This window comes from Symsagittifera roscoffensis, chromosome 6 (genome assembly GCF_963678635.1).
Source record: "Symsagittifera roscoffensis chromosome 6, txSymRosc1.1, whole genome shotgun sequence".
Lineage (NCBI taxonomy): Eukaryota > Metazoa > Xenacoelomorpha > Acoela > Convolutidae > Symsagittifera > Symsagittifera roscoffensis.
Genome location: NC_087067.1, coordinates 51,293,297 through 51,311,337, shown reverse-complemented (window position 1 = coordinate 51,311,337; position 18,041 = coordinate 51,293,297). Strand labels below are relative to the sequence as shown.

The window sequence follows — 18,041 nt, the reverse complement described above, 5'->3', positions numbered from 1 at the left end:
TCATCCTATCAGAAATGAAAAAAGTTCGAATTGTTTGAAATGAGAATTAGAAAAAGCGATTGAGTTAGCATGAATTCACAATGATATTTTTTTAAAACTTTTTCGGCAATAGTTTGTGGTTTCTGATTTTGAGCGGAAAAAAAGTAAAGGAAAAACTTTCAAGATGCCACATTAGTTTTATTTTTGCAACAACAGGATGCACTGGTGAAGGCTGATTTGCTCATCGTCGAACGTTTTTAAATCAATTTCGAAAGAATATGGTAGTAGAAAAACGTGGAAAAATTCTGATTAAAAAAGTTAGGTTCCGGCCGGGACGGATTATATCAATCGTTAATCGTCCAAAAAATTGTTGTTTTTTTTGGCAAAGAGACTAAAACTTAGTCAGTTGCCGTGCAAAAAAGACACTAAGCGTTCTATCCACAATTGATTCTGCAAAAAAAGAACAGAGCAAAAAATAATTTTCAAGCTTTTCAAAGTTTTTTGATTTTTTAATGAAGTTAGATTTCTTTAAAAATTTTAATGTCTAGAATAACATTCATCAGCATGAAGTTTTCACTATATTCATCAAAAATGTAAAATTGTAAAAAAAAATTGCACATTTCTAAATTTTAATGAAGTTGGAAATTATTTATAAAATTTAAGAGTAGCACAAGTGTTCACTAAACTCATCAAAATTGCAAAATAGCAAAAAATTCAAACTGTTTCTAACGATGATGCGAAAAATCAATCGAGTTGGAATTGTTTCAATATGATCTTTTCTATGAACCCATTTGCCAATAATTTGTAGTTTTTCAAATTTTTTCAGGTCAGCTCTTTGAAAATATAGTTTTGACCTCAATAAATTTACTTGATTTTCATCATCAGCACTTTGAAATGCAATAAAAAACGACTGGAAAAAAACATAGCCGTCATGATTTAAAGAAAAAAATCCCAATTTTTTTTCACTGCTTTATAAACTGATCAATTCTTTTTTAATATCATCCGTGAAAGCCATTAGATTATTATAATCCGTCTGCTACCCTAAAAAAATTTTCTTCTCGTTCTGCTTCGCTAACATTCATAAAACTGACTATAGAATTTCAACTTGTCACTGTCAAACAGTTATTTAAATTTTTCCATTTCATTGACGTTGACAATTGATTGTTCAAAAGCTTGTCAATATTCTCCAACAAAGATTTTTAATGAATGCTTCATTTCAATTTAAATGTTTAGCTGTTTCAAGAAAAAAATTTATTTCAACTGTCAATTTACCTCATCATATCAAAATATCCCAATGAAAAGCTTTTTTTAACCGTATAACTTTTCCAATTTTTGTGAGAAACATTTTCTCTGCGCTTAAATAATTGGTCTTAGGACTTAATTGATGCTTTTTCCATAATTTGGCTTTAAAAAAGTTTAGTAGTTTCAAAAATTACGCAGAAAAAAGTTATCTGAATAAAATCATTTTCTGAATTAGTTACAGCAGAATGGGCCTATGGAAAAAATATCAGATAATTTTTTATGTTAGGCTTTTATTTTGCTGCCTGATGGCCAGGATAACCTGTTTTTACTACACTCAACATTTTTATTCAGACGGTGTTAATTGATTAAGCTTTGTTTGGTTGAGTAAAATGGTTAATTTTTTATATAAAATGTTTACAAAACTTAATCCAGTGTAAAAACTAAAAATTAGGCAAAAATGGTGGCGCTTTTCGGGATCCAAGTTTGCGATTCAAACAGTAAGAAACATAAATTTTCAATTAAGGATTTTATCAACTTCGTTTGTGTCCATTTTTTCTCAAGGGAAATCAATTTGAGAAATATTAAGAAATGTTTCTGGTTTATTTTTTGTTCAAATTTCAAATGGGTACCTTTTAAGTAGGGTTTGAGATCAATTTCAAGCAAAATAGGGCTTTTGCGGATTTTGTTTTCGAAAATTTCATAATTTTCTATGAATCATAAAATGATCAAATATAATGATCATTACTAGAATAGCTAAAACGGGTAATCTGCAAACGTCCGATAGTTCAAGGATCCGAAAAATAGAGAATTGTTGCAAACAATTAAAAAACAGCTTTGCTAGAGCTAGAATCCGACATTTATTCAGACAAAAATCCATGCTTGTCGCATAATTACATGTTTAAACATCCGACTTTACGTGATCGTTAGTTATCGGATGTGTATAATAATTTCTCATATCGGATGTTTGCACTAGGACAAACTAAGACTTTAATTTTAAAAGTGACAAAATTCAAAAAAACGATTAGATGTTGAGCTATATTTCAGATGCGTTTTTACCCATTATCAAATTTGAAAAAAGACGGTTTGCATATCTAAAATATAAGCATCAAGCATGATTTACCCTGTTTTTTTTCTCTTGGTTAGGGCTTAGTTTTTGATCGTTTCCATGCGTTTAATTTTTTTTTATTCAGGTTTCCATTGTCACATGTCAGCTGTTTTGATGATTTCATCTGAAAGCCATCATAAAACAAGAAAAAGACCAATTTTAAAAATTGTTCATTAGTTTTCATGCTTGTATGTGATGTGATATAAATAGAAGCGACCCAGATGAAAAGAGTGGGACAAAGCAGCAACTGATATTAAGGAACGGGAGAGGAAAATTTCCTTGATATGACAGAGGTGTGTGTAAGATTAAGAAGAGACTGAAAAAAATGAGAGAGATGAAATCAAATTTAGCTGAAAATTGCTAAAATCCCAGCTTCGCATTAGCCAAATAGAACCGAACAAAGCGTCCTAAAAAGCTTACAACTACAAAAACGGATAACGGAGGCCGCCGGGGCCGAAGAAAAATCTTTTCTTTTTCAAAGATAGGAAAGGGTATATGGTTTAGTCTATGGATGGTACTACAATGGTAAGATTCTTCAAAAGGAGAGTTATAAGGAGTTATCTATTAAGGTTGGCGGGGTGGTTCTTATCCGTATAAATGCAATATGTACTTGAGTTGTATTCCAACGTTGTGTATTCTTAATTTTCCCATCTATTTTCAAGTCTCTTAGGTAATTTCCCCTACCCTCTCTATTGTGTTTATTATGCAACATTAAACTAGCCACTACCTTTCTTATAAAATGGTAAGTACATCTGAACGGCGTGCAATTAACCGATAAGCCGAGTTGCAAGTTTGATTTAATTCGGGCCGATTTGCTGGATTTTTTGCGAGACTTGAGATGGCGTTTTTGCTTTTAAAAATCCGAAAATGTGTAGTTAATTTTTTGGGATATCTTTAACTATTTCCCCTTTTTGAGAAAGTAAGGGTATGATTCGTACTAGGTACAAAATTCACGTATGCTTAACCGTTGAATTAGTTCACTATAGGGGTGGCAAATCGTTACCAAAGGCGGAAAGAGTTGATGATTTCTTTTTTTGTTTGAAGTAGAAGTCTGCCAAAGCGACTTTAAAATTTTTTTGATATGCAGTTAAAGCGTCCCTTATTTTTTTTTTGCTTAATTTGAATCCCTCAATCGAGTATAGAATAGACTGGCACAGACAGCGCCTGAAGAGCCCATTTAGGGTGGGATGGTCAAAAATTATATTGCAAATTAGCAAAAGAGAAAGGACAAATTACTGAGGACGGAAGGCCTCCGCCAAATACAGCTCCCTTTTTGGTATCAATTAACGGCATTCATTTTGATTGATCAACCTCAAAGTCTTTCTAAAGACTTTTTCGACGCCGATTGTCGATGGTCCAAATCAATTTGAGGGCACGATCCAAATGAATGCGGTTTTTGGGCCAAAACTTTCAAAAAGAGCGGATTTTAAACTAGTTTTTTGGCCTGTTTTTGAAAAAAATTATATGCGGTGCAGAAAAATTTGCCAAAAGAGATGCTTTCTAATTTTATGAGAAAGCTCAAAAAAATTAATTGGTCTGTCTGAAAAAATATTTCCGAATTTATTTCAAGATTCATCCCCTTCGAGAAAAATCTAGCTCCGCCCTTTTGGACGATACAGTATAGTAGCCTTTTTGTTCCAACCAGGGTGGTTTTTTGCGCCCAATTTTGAGTACCTTAGAAAAGCTCTTTTGGGGTACAGAAAAAGCGATTTCAAATTAGATCCTATTGATCATACTTCGGATTCCAAATAAAACTGAAAAAAAATTCCTTCACTGAGAAACAACGGTCTAAATATTTCCGCATTTCAGTCGAAAAATCAGCGAGCTCAGACTTATGTTCAGCGCGATTTTGTACTAAATTGGTGGCTCCAAATCGTAATATTCAAAAATTTAAGCTATATCTACCTAAACTCACGCTTAGTTTGAGATTTTTGTTTTAAATCAATAAACGATAGGTAACTTTGAAACAATTTGACAAAAAGTTTAAAAAGTTTTTCTGATTGTTTTTTTTGAAACGATCGTCGGACAATTATATGCTAATTGATCAACCAGCAACTTTTTTCCCACGTTAGATGAAGTATCAACAAAAGTCAACAGAATGGATCGAGTAATATATATTAATGAAGCCATTTCAACCGTGAGTCGATCGCCAATTAAAAAATTTCGAACATTTCTGTCGGAAAGAGTCGTTTTGATGTTTTGCTTGTTAGTTTATTTTGGAGTAGCGAGCATTTGGGCGAGTAACGCGAAACAATCTTTATGAATCTATGAGGAATTTAGTTTTTGGAGATTTTTTAGCGCTTCCTCAGCACTAAGAGTCGCAAAAAATATTGAAAAAAAAATGTATTCTAAACTATATATTTTTTTGTTGTTTTTTGCACTTATTCTTGAAATTTTAATTTGCCTTGTGTTATTAATTTTTTAAAGGTAGTGCGGTTTCTAGCGACGGTTTTGGGTGTTCTTGTGCCATGACTATTTGCCTTTCTTTAATGGTTCTAATTAAACGTTCGACCAATCCCGTAGCTCTATGGTCACCCACCGGGCTAAATATGACCTTTATATCATGTTCAAGACAAAATTCTCTAACTTCTTTAGAGATAAAGCCTGATCCCTGATCCGTTCAAATAGTTTTAGGTATCCCATGTAGAGCTATATAATTGCTAAGAAATCTTATGATTGATTTAGCCGATGTGCTCGATGTTATTTGTGCCGATGGGAATTTTGAACATCTGTCCACACATACCAATATGAATTTTTTTGCGGTGCAGAAAAATTTGCCAAAAGAGATGCTTTCTAATTTTATGAGAAAGCTCAAAAAAATTAATTGGTCTGTCTGAAAAAATATTTCCGAATTTATTTCAAGATTCATCCCCTTCGAGAAAAATCTAGCTCCGCCCTTTTGGACGATACAGTATAGTAGCCTTTTTGTTCCAACCAGGGTGGTTTTTTGCGCCCAATTTTGAGTACCTTAGAAAAGCTCTTTTGGGGTACAGAAAAAGCGATTTCAAATTAGATCCTATTGATCATACTTCGGATTCCAAATAAAACTGAAAAAAAATTCCTTCACTGAGAAACAACGGTCTAAATATTTCCGCATTTCAGTCGAAAAATCAGCGAGCTCAGACTTATGTTCAGCGCGATTTTGTACTAAATTGGTGGCTCCAAATCGTAATATTCAAAAATTTAAGCTATATCTACCTAAACTCACGCTTAGTTTGAGATTTTTGTTTTAAATCAATAAACGATAGGTAACTTTGAAACAATTTGACAAAAAGTTTAAAAAGTTTTTCTGATTGTTTTTTTTGAAACGATCGTCGGACAATTATATGCTAATTGATCAACCAGCAACTTTTTTCCCACGTTAGATGAAGTATCAACAAAAGTCAACAGAATGGATCGAGTAATATATATTAATGAAGCCAATTCAACCGTGAGTCGATCGCCAATTAAAAAATTTCGAACATTTCTGTCGGAAAGAGTCGTTTTGATGTTTTGCTTGTTAGTTTATTTTGGAGTAGCGAGCATTTGGGCGAGTAACGCGAAACAATCTTTATGAATCTATGAGGAATTTAGTTTTTGGAGATTTTTTAGCGCTTCCTCAGCACTAAGAGTCGCAAAAAATATTGAAAAAAAAATGTATTCTAAACTATATATTTTTTTGTTGTTTTTTGCACTTATTCTTGAAATTTTAATTTGCCTTGTGTTATTAATTTTTTAAAGGTAGTGCGGTTTCTAGCGACGGTTTTGGGTGTTCTTGTGCCATGACTAATTGCCTTTCTTTAATGGTTCTAATTAAACGTTCGACCAATCCCGTAGCTCTATGGTCACCCACCGGGCTAAATATGACCTTTATATCATGTTCAAGACAAAATTCTCTAACTTCTTTAGAGATAAAGCCTGATCCCTGATCCGTTCAAATAGTTGTAGGTATCCCATGTAGAGCTATATAATTGCTAAGAAATCTTATGATTGATTTAGCCGATGTGCTCGATGTTATTTGTGCCGATGGGAATTTTGAACATCTGTCCACACATACCAATATGAATTTTTTTGTTCCCCATGTTAGTGTTAACGGACCGGCAAAGTCTAATTCCATTTCTTGATTTGGTTTTTTGACCGTTGGGAGTTTTCCGAGGTCATTATGATTTGGGAGAGGTTTAAAGTTTTTACCTGCTTTAACGCACTCAATGCAATTTTCGCCGTGAACTTGGATCTCGCGGTAAATTTTTGGATACCATATATATTCAGTTGCCAGACTTTTCATCGCGAACTGGCCTGGGTGGGTTTCATGTAATGTATGAAGCATTGTCGATCTCAAGCATGCCGGGATTTACAATTAAGGATTGCACAGTAAAGTCGAATGGTAGTAATTTGTCCGCCCAACGGGTGAGACGTGATTGGGCCGTTTTTTTTGTAATTGTCGTCTTTGAGCGCTCCAATTAGAGCTTTATGATCTGTTAAGATGGAGAATTGTTCGCCCAATAAGTAGTTTTTAAAATGATCTAATGCCCAAGACAAGACCCAGCAATTCGAGTTCGTTGCTGCTATATTTTAGTTCAGCTACGTTCAGGAAACTGCTAGCGAACGCTACAGCTTTCCAAATCCCTCGATAGTCTTGTTCAACGGACGCGCCAGTCCTAAATGTGATGCGTCGCATTTCACTCTAGTGTCCAGGTTTACATCAAAATGGTGATTCATTACAGTGTTACAGATTTCTTTCTTGATTTCTTGAAACGCCTCGGCGTGCACCGTGGACCACTTGAATAATTTATTCTTCTGCATAAAATCCTTAAACGGTGCTGATAAAGACGCTAAATTTGGTATAAATTTGTTGAATTGGTTTATCGAACCCATTAGTGATCTTATATCTTTGACACAGCTTGATTCTTTCAGATTTCTGATAGCGTCAGATTTATGTATGAGTAGTGTCGTCCCTTTTGCATCGATTTTTAAATCCTAGCCATTCTATATTATGAGTCAAAAATGGGCATTTCCCACTTTATGGCCAATCCTTTATCGTCTAGTGTTTTTAAAACGTTAATCACTAGTTTTCGGTGTTCGTCCTTGCTACCCACGGTAGCGATTAGGATGTCGTCAAGATTACAATGGGTGTTTCGTAATTTTTCCGTCATACGGCCCATTATGCGTTCAAATTCGTTGGGCATATCGCCTAACCCGTAAAATCCGGTTTTAAAACGGTAGGAGCCTGTCACGTATCCCCCTACGATATTGAATTTACATTGGTTGCTTGCCTTTTTTGATTACGGTATTTGGCTATATGTGTACTTTAGATCGATCGATGAGAACCAAATTTTGTTTTCATTGTGACCGCTAATCGTCACAGCTACGTTATCGATTATTTCAAATAGATTCGGCATTTGATATCTATTACGAAATATCTGTTTTTTCAATTATTTTGAGTTTAACGCTAATTTATTTGATTCGTCCCTTTTGGCTGTAATTACGATAGGGGAGATGAAACAATCTTCAGAACATCTAGACAATTTTTCGATGTGACCATCTCTTAGTAGTTGGTCGATGAATAATTTCACCTTAGGGAGAAGATGGATTGGAATGCGTTTTCCCTTGACCTGTATCGGTTTTATTGGTTCGTTGTTGAAGTAAGTGTTAATTATGAAATTCTTTGATCTACCGGATCTTTTTATAGGTTCTGAAAATCGTCTTGATATGTATGTTTTAAACTCACTTTGTAAGGGTGTATCTTGGTCCCGGTCTGGTTTTCTGCCTGATGCAAATTTTATTTGGTTGACGTCTGTCCCGATGGGAGATCCTTTCTCGGTTTTCCGTAGCTCTGACCCATTGGGTGGGGGTTGCTTCTGGAGTACTTCTATTCCCCGGCTCGGTAATATGTCATTTCCGAGGAGGTTTCTTTCTGCTCCTTCCGTAATAAAGAGTTTCTGATATCTAGCGTCCCAACCCTTCGATCGAATCCTCACCCGAACTCTTCCAATGATACGCTTTCCTTGTGATTTCATCCACAGCTTCTATCTTTAAAATTCTATCTCGTGTTTTCAATTCAAGAGTAGATATTTCTTCATAAATGAAACTGGGCTTGCTGAGTCAACCTGAATTTCTGTGTTGTAGGGGTTGTAGTTTCCCAGAGATACCATCAGCGTCTTTTTTAGTTCTAGGCCTTTGTGATTGAATACGGTTTTCACTCCGCGTTCGATCTTATCTTCGATTACATTTATTTGAATGTCCGTGTCCACCGCTAGAACTAAAAAATCATCCAAGTTGACTTCGAACTAGGGATTCTCCTGCGAATTAGCCCGGGTATTTCCTTTATCTTGAGATGTTTCTTCGACTACGTTTGTTTGAGTCCTTGCTGCACTCCTGCAATGCTTTGCAAAATGACCCTTACGGCCGCACGTATTGCAGTTTCTATCCTTGGCTGGGCATGTAGTTAGGTATCCCTTCTTAAACTGCTGACCACAGTTACGACATTTATTGTTTTTTACAATATTTAGGGTCGGTTTGTTCCTTACATATTGTGGTCTTTGCGCCGCAATATAGACAGGGAATTTGAGATATTGCTGGTGAATTTCAGTACCTTTCTCGTGGACAAGTACTTAGGACAGCACGTTTTCTGGAGACAAGTATTCGGTACATAGTTTCTTCTGTATCTCGACGTTTCGCATATTTGTAATGAAAATATCTCTGACTAATTCTGACTCAAGTTCTCCCAATTTACAATTTTTGTCAACTCGGGTAATGTTTCGTGGAATTTCTCTAAACACTCATTTTCTTTTTGTCTTCGGCCGAAGAATTTATGTTTTTCGTTTGTTAGATTTGTAGTAATCGTAAAAGTAGTTTTTAGTAATTCCCAGAATTCAGCAAAGTTAATATCCAGTATTCTTTTTCCAGGATTTTTGTGTGAGAAGCATTTCTGTCCTTCTCATCCGAGTGCCAAGTATAATTGTGATTTTAATTTTTGTCGATATCTCCGATTTGAAGTCCGTTGAATTTTGCATTACCTTCTGCCTTTCTCCTTCTCATCTCATTGTTGTAATCTTGGATAGCTAGTCGGTGACGTTCGTCTTTTTCTGCCCGACGGCCTTTGATCATCGGCAGGATCCGTTGGTTCGGCCATCGGGTATGCTAGTTCGGGTCTTGACGGGGGGTTTTTACGTCTTCAATGTCCACGGAATCTTTGCGATGATTGTTAGTTGGAAATTTTCTGACCATCTTTCCCAGTCGTGCTGGTTTTCGCTCGATGTTTTGTTTCAAAAAAACTCTAGTCCTCGTAGGTTCGACTCATTTGACTGCACCATGTTTAAAGTTAGGATAAAACCGTCGATTGGTTAAACTTGCTTAAACTTAAACTAAGACTAGTTTAAGACAGGTTGCTTTTAAGATCCCCACAAGTTTGTTGTAGGCTATTATCTAAGACTAGATTAAAAAGACTAAGAGTAACTAGGCTAAACTAAGAGTTAAGTAAAAAGGTTGAATTAAGAATTAGTTGCACAGAATTGGTTACGTATCAATAAAGATTAATGATCGGACACTAGATCTGCCAGGAGCCGTTGCACTTTTGGAAGGTATTTAAATTAGTATGACCATAACTGAGTATAACTTATAGTTTAAAATGTCGACAATAAGATATCTTATTTGACACAACTGTTGCATATTATGCCTATTTTTGAAGCTTTATACACGTTTGAACAGTTCTTTCATCACGTCGCGAACAACAAAACGACACTTATTGTAACTTAGAAAAAGTTTTAATTTCTGTGATTGCAACCGAAATAGTCTGTGCTACTTGCACATCAACGAGCGCTATCTTTATTGTTTCGACCATTTGAAATTGTATTCTATTCGGGTGCATTTTGTTCACTTGTTACACGCATATTCAGGTGTACAAAAAACCATTCAGAATTGGGCAAGTGATTTTTAACCTAAAGCCCTTTCAGTCGTTATCGAACGACCTCGAAAAATTTTGAAAAAACTTTCTCAGTGTTGAGAAAAACCGGCTTGAAATTTTAGGTTTTTGGTCTAAATTTGAGCTAATAACTGAACGTGCAGGCTTACAATGTCTTAATTAAGCTCAATTTAAGCCGTCAAAACCAAACTTTACTCGAGTAAAGTTAGTTTTTGGGAGTTTTTAGAGCCATTTGGGGAATCAAAAACTTCAAAAAATAAAAAAAATGTGTGTGAAAAAATGGAACAAATTTTTCAATTTTTTTCATTTGTTTTTCACATTTTTTTTTTCGTTTTTCCAGCCATGTTCCTACAAAAACTGTTTTCCAATTGGCTTAGTTTACTAAGGCTGTCGAAAATTCGTAAGTTCTGTTTTTCGTTTAGATCTTTTCATCACACCGCGCAGAAAAAAACGACACACATTTTTTTAGACTAATGTCGGAACATTCTGTGCTGCTTGCACAGTAACCGGCTATGCTTGTTGTTTTATGCAATTGGTTAAATTCTAAATTGGTTTTTGATAGTATCATAGGATGCTAAATCAGTCACGATGAGTGCATCATTTAGCTTCACTCAGTTGCTGTTCTGCTTTGCCTCATTGAAGTTTTCAATTGCGTTTGTAGTTTTTTTATCCAGACTCGACCATATGTGCATATATCAATATTTTTAAACGTAACAATCTCTAGATAAATATTAATATGTATTCCACTCCTAGCCTTATTGCACTCATTCCAAATAGTCAATCCTACTGGCAATTTAGCCGAAACGTCGCTCAAACTTCCAAATACACTTGTTTTTCTAGCCAGTGTGGCCTAATTTAGGTATGATGAAAAATTTGGATTGATATGTACCTGGTTTTAGCTAATATGATGTTGCTTTAATCAAAGCGGCTGGTTTTTAGAGACATTTAAATTATTAAAACGAAATTGATTTTCGTTTTCTTCTTAAAGTCTATTCCCGATCACTTTTTTCTGCTGATGATAAAATTGCAAAAAGACTAGGATGATCAGAAAAGAAGCGACTGCAATGATGATAATGAAAAAGAAGATACAAACACAAATCTGTTCACAAAAATCACTTAATGGCACCATGAATACAAATCAAATTTATGGCGTGAAAAGATTTCACATGTAACAAAGATAACCGGTTACATAATGATAGGGTAGCACAGAATGGTCCGCCCATAGCGACTTGAAAAAGTTCAAAACTAAGAAAAAGTGAAGAAAGGAAAACAATTTTTTCTTTTTTTCTCTTAAGTAAACACGATAGAATTAATTAGAAAACTGCAAAAATGAGATGCAATCGTAGTTGAACTAAATAATGTAAAAATTGCTCTATAAAATAATTGTAATTGTGAATTCAGTCTCTCGTGGTGTCATTTTTAAATTTATTATCTGAAAAACAGAAAAAAGTAGATCCGATTTTCTCAACACTGAAAAAAAAATTTGGAATTCAAATTTCTCGGAGGGGGGGGGGGGGGGTTCTCGAGAGGGGGGGGGGGGGAAGATTTCCAAAAAAAATCGAAATTATACCGACTTTTTTTTAAATCGACAAAATTGATTTCGGAGCGCCTTGGAGGTCTTAGAATAGTACAAAGGGCGGCCCTTTGGGTTAGTAGGAGTCGAATCCCTGAAAGGGGCGTCCAGCACCCCCCTCCCCCAAATCCACTCTTGCTTGCAATACCAGCGTTTTGTAACTATTGAAACGCTCAATTTGAAATTATTTTAACTTTATTTAAAGACAAACAATCACAAAAATCCAGAAAAATTTCTTAATAGAGCGAGAGTCGAAAACCAATTTTTTCCCTCAATAAGTGAGTTTCCATTAACACATGTATGTTTTCCATAATTTCATCTTCCTTAAAACATCTAAAAAAAAATTCTTAATTCCTACCTAATAAAATTTCTTAAATAAATCTTCTTTTAGGCGACAAGGAATGACATTTTTTGCGTTTTTATTGATTCGATCTTCAGAACATATTTCGTTAACACAAAAATGTAGCCAGAGTTAGCTTGAAAATCTTTCATGTTTCTGAAGGAAAAAAATAAGATCCATAGTCTATTGATATTTGAGTCTGAGCCCATGCAGTTTAAATATTACTTCATGGCCATTTTTTGAAGGAATATTTGTTTATTTTTTGCTCAGCCCTGCTGTTTTTGTTTACTTTTTGTTCTATAAATATAAAAGCTCCAGGATGAAAAAAGACATCCCGTGGATATCCAAACATCACGGTAAATATTTTAAGTTTGGGAATTTTTATCAACTTCACTGATTAGTTTTTTGGATAGAACTTGAACCATATTTTTGCAGAATTGAACCACCTTTTTCTTAGCCTAATTTGCATTAGCTGGTTTCCATTAACCAATTTAACCACGGTGTCGTTGCAATACCAGCCTGCTTTATTTAGGTGTTATTGAGTATTGTGACCGCTTATTTTTCTCTATACCCTTAACCCGTATTGAATTATAGGACATGTTTTTGCAACCTGTTGTGATGTTCTAAATTGTTGGGGGTTAAATTTGTTCAGCGAGAGCAGTTAGATATTATCCAGCTCAAATTATCCAGTATATACCCAAATATCCTTTTTAACTCGATTGTAGTCAACCCAGCCGAATATTTTGCATGAACATCTCAATATGCCCCTATACCTAAAATATGTACAGTGGGTATGTGTAATGACCCAAAAATCCCGGAGGAGGGTTCACGGAGAAATCACATTTCTATTTTTAGCCCCAAATTAGTTACTATTGTTCTATTGTTGGATTGTTAGCGGTATCATTACTTATTTCCCGGCTACCAGAAACCATTGTCGTTACATGTACCAGAGCCTGAAGCTAGGGACAAGATTATCTTTCTTCTTCCAACCCCCCCCCCCTTACCCAATACTGTTCATACTCTCTCCATGCTAATTCATTGTGATTGGTAGTACATTTGAATAATGATATCTGCTATGAAATCTTCTGTTCTGTTTTGTCAATAAACCCCGGCTCAAAAAATTTCTGCGGATGGATTTTCCTGTTTTTGACCGGTTCAGCCATTCCCTCGGGCCAATTATTGCATCATTTTAACAGTCGTTTACTTCTCACAGTCAAACGGTCAAAAATTTGATTGAACATTTTTCATTCCTATGTTAAATAAAAAAAGCCCTGCTTCAATATTTTTTGCCTTCTCTCTTTTTTAAAATTCCCCCTGGCTCCATTTTCCAAGTGTTATTTTTCAGTGTTTTCTCTAATTGTTCAACTTATAGAGCACCAGCCTTTTTCAAAACAGAGAATCAATCAGATGTTATGTAAAAAATATTAACCAGTCAGCCATAAAACTACTTTTATCACATATAAATCATAACTAGTCATAAAATATAATTTATGAATCGTAAAATTCATTGAAATATTTCAAGTTTATGAACTTATTTGAAAAATTGCTGCTTTGTTGTTTTACTGGTAGCTATACTTTTATCAGACATTGGGGCGTATTCTTTATGCCTATTTAAGTTAATGACAATGATTCGGATCTCATCACTTTTTTTAATGGTATGATTTATTATTTGGTTTCAAAAGTTTCTTTTATAAACCTCCTAAAGATTTCTTTCTATCATCTTCAATAAGCGGATTTAGCAGAGATGCAAGTGCCCCACCACTCAGGAATTCAACCCTAAGAGTACCCCCTTTCGTTTTAATTCACGACACTAATTTTTCCCTAAAACTTCTGCCGACCCTAAATGTCTGTAAAGGCACCTGAAGTGCATAAATACATTTATTTGGAGGAGCACGCACCTAAAAAGCGCAAAATATTGGTCAAATGCTTCCAAATTTCAAATTGTTTAAAAAATCCTAGGTCTGCGCCTAAACAGAATGAAAAGTTTCTGCCGAAATGTTATTTTTTTTTTTAAAAACCCTGATTCCAAATCAACGATATGTAAAATTTTTTAGACAATGTAACAACTAGTCTGCGATTTCTCATTTAACTAATATCGTATTCTAAAATCAAACACTTTTAGCAGGCTGAATACCGGTGGTTAAATGTTTCCAAAATAGCTTCTCATTTTGATAATTTTTATCTCAGCCTTGGCAATCACAGGTTTTATAAAGCATACATTTACTATCAAAAAATCAAAAACATGTAAAAATTTTCTTTAAATGAATAAATTTAATTTCCTGAATTGCATTAATTGTTCTTAATTACTTAATAACTTAAAGGTTCCTTCTAAATAAAAAAGAATCGGAGGACATTTTTTTTTTCAATCATGAAGAGCCAGAAAGTTTATGGCGTAAGATGTCATTAATTCAAATCAGTTTTTAACCGCGCACAGAAACTCGTAGAAAAAAAATGAGGTTTTATAATAGAGACTTTTTAGTTGCGAAAAAGACTGCAAAGCTAAATTTGAAAACTTGTTAAAATTATCAGAAAAAAATGTTTCAGAAAAAAATGAATATCCAGTAACCGGTATTTTTTGCTTAGATACAACATAATCTCAGGTTAAACTTGAAAAGTTTTCATTTTTCAGGAATTATAGTACAAGGCGCATAGTCTACTAGTCTTCGGGTCTGAGACCAAACATTTCAAACACTACTCCATAAAAAAAAATTTCAATGAAATTTTGCATAATCATTTATTCAATCTGGTCGCTTTAAATTAATTTTTGAAATTTAACAAAATTTCTGCGATAAAGTTATTCCCTTGAGATCAAAACAATTTATCAAATATCATGGCACTTAATGTTAAATTTTGTAATTGTTTTCAATTATTTTAAAAAATTTTCATATTTTTTTGTGTTTTTCTGCCGTATTTTTTGCTAAGTTGTTTAGCTAGTTTTCCCTTTTTTTAACAACAGTGAATTTCAATATCAGCTTCTCATACATTGGTATGTTTCATTATATTGACTGCTTTTTCTTCAAAACGCATTTTTAGCCTCAAGTGAACTCTAAGGCAAATTTTTGCTTGCTATCGTGATTAGATATCCGCCAGTTTGATTCGGTAAATACTCAACTATTTTCCTTAACCCAACAGTAGTCAACCCGTAGCAAAGTTATTGGCAAGGACGTTTTTTTGTTAGCCCCTTTGCCCAAAATATGCACAGCCGGTCTGTAAAATTCCATACAATCTGGATGAGGGCTCATATCATACTTCTGATTTTAATCTGCATACTGTTCTTATTGCTCAATCGTTGGGTTGTTTCATGTCTCATCACTTTTACCTGGCCACCAAAAATTATCGTCGTATCGTGTGCCAGAACGTAAAAGTAAGGGACGAGAAGTTCAACTTTCTTCGGCCTCAACCGAATTTTAAGACTCTTCATGCTCAATGATCAAAACAGATATTACAATTGACCACTGTACTATCCATAATTTGGTCAACATCCCCAGCTCAAAAGGATACTTTATCTGGCTTACCTTGTGCTTGACTAATACCCTTTCCTTGTGAATTTAGGTCCGGGGTGGCCTTCTCATAGAATAATTTTGGATGAAGTACACCGTCTGTTTGTCACTCATCTTATATTCGGCCGGGTAGATTCGTGCAACTTCTTAGTTTAATACCAATTCTAATCTTACTCTGATATTTCTTAGTCTCAATAGATCTAGAATACACTGGTATTCTTGCCAGTTTAGAGGAGATAAGAAAGTACCTGATTTTCAATCTTTTTTTCTTTCATCCTCTGAACCACTAGGGTTTCAGTTTACAAATCAAGAGTAAGAATTAGTTATGGATCATGATTGGTTAGTAAAAAATGTTTACAGGGAAATAAAATATATGTAAAATAACTAGTTTCAAACTGATTCCACTTGGCCGATTCATTAGATTGCTCAACCTTCTAACTGGTCACAATCAAGATCAACCATTTTTTAAATTTCATTGTTAAGTACAAAAACCGCTTGTTTGAAGATTTCCCACGGTTTCTTTTTTAAAACATTTCTGTGGTTTCCATTTTGTAAGAATTATAGTACGGTACTTCCTCTAACTATTTCCCTTCCAGAACGTTAATTCAAGATGCACAATCAATCAGATGCCAAAGCAATCAATTCAAAAATAGCCAAACCATTGCTCTATGAATTGACAAAAAAGTAATGAAACATTTCAAACGCATGTTTTTATGTAAAAAAAATTTGGTTGCTTCTTATCTAATTAAACAAAAAACTTTATCAGATCTAAAATAAATATTTGGACGTTTATTCCACTAATTTAAAGTTTTGCCAATATTTTTGATCTGATTCATTTGCTTTAGCTGTATGAGCAACTTTTTTATTTCTAAAAAAAATGTTTTTTTTTGTAGTTTTTTATTTAAAAATTTATTAATGTTTTTTTTTCACCGTACCCAGCATGTATTTGAAAAAATTGTTTCATCTGATACAATTTTTCAAATATGTTCAAGAACGTGTTTAAAATTGAAAAGGGGACACTTCGCAATTCAGATAAATGACCAAATTATCCCTCCCAAAAATCGATTCTCTTCTCAAAGTCCGAATAATACAGTTTGTCGAAAAGCGACGGCTGTAAAACGCAATATTTACCAAAAAACGGAATAAAATGCCGGTTTTGGCCTGTGTTTTTAAAAATTATGTGCGGAGCAGATTTTTTTGGCATATTTTTTTCTGATTAGTGTTTTTGACGAGCTCAGATCATAAACTTTGTCAAGGTAGTACATTTTTAAAAAGTTTGTCAAAGCAGTCCATTTTTTAATTTTTTTTTGCTGAAAATTCTTTTTATGAGGAAATTGTAGATTTGCACTTAAATTTGTTAATTTTCTTGTATATCTATTTTAAATGCAGAGTATATTAGTACAAGGAAAAGCGCACGCCTACAAAACGCAATATCTTGATTGAAATTTATAACTAAAATGATCCAAAATGCCAGTTTTTGAGACTAATTTTTTGAAAAAAAATCGTTTTAAATTGGAAAATATTGGCAAATGTTTGTATGTATAGTTTTTTAGGAAAACTCGGAATGTTAAGTTTGTCAATCTATTGAAAAAAGTCGACTAAATTTTTGAATTTTTTTAAACATTCTCGCTTAGGAAACTGTTGATTCGCTAAATTGTCCGGTGTGATTCAAAATTATTTTATTCTAATTTATATTGATTTGAATCTCGACTCAAAATTCAATAAAATTTTAATAAACATTTGAACAATCACTCAATTTACTGGGTTCAATTTCTTAATTCATTTTCAATAATAGATAGCGGAATGATTATAGATTGTTCATTGGTTCCAAAGTGCATAGCCAAGGTATTTTTTCCTCAGGCTCGGTGATCATGAATTTTAGTAATTACATATTTATCATCATTTTCAATCAAAAAACAATTCAAAGTTGGTTTCATTCCCAAATATTGATGGCAGACGCCAGTAATGGAAACAATTTCAGGTTCAATGAATGATGTAGTTTTAGTTCGCTTGTTTTGCTCTGCTCAGAAACGCTAGAAAATCCTAACTCACACTTTATTTTTTTCAAGTTTTTTTGCAGGTTTTTCAATCCAGCCACTCTCGAGAAGTTGGAAGGAATTTGTGGTAGAAGCCCCATTTTCTCCGAAAGTTGAATACTTTAGCAAACACTTGTAAAAAATTTTGTGAGGTATGATAACAAATAAGTTTGAGTCGCACTTCGGATTCCAAATTGATTTAACAAGATTTTATTGCAATGACAATAAAAATTGTGAAAAATTTAATCTATAATTAAGGTAGAGCTAATTATTTTTTGCAACTCAACAGTGAGCTGTCTTGAAGTGCAAAGCATAAATTTTATAAATTATTGGTTTTCAAGGTAGTTTAATTTGCGCGATTATTGA

At 33.9% G+C, this 18,041-nt stretch overlaps 1 protein-coding gene across 15 annotated transcripts in view; it reads left to right on the top strand.

Moving 5' to 3' along the window:
• Nucleotides 1–18,041, top strand: part of LOC134847570 (voltage-dependent calcium channel type A subunit alpha-1-like) — a 101,686-nt gene that overhangs the window by 38,996 nt on the left and 44,649 nt on the right. The window contains exon 1 of one of the 15 annotated variants that reach the window (XM_063864660.1): nt 2,988–3,068. The exons of 13 other annotated variants lie outside the window; for them this stretch is intronic. The gene's annotated coding sequence lies outside the window, so the exon portion shown is untranslated. Of the gene's footprint in view, nt 1–2,987; nt 3,069–13,695; nt 13,795–18,041 lie in introns of those variants that run through there. One more of the 15 variants, XM_063864659.1, reaches the window with a different exon arrangement.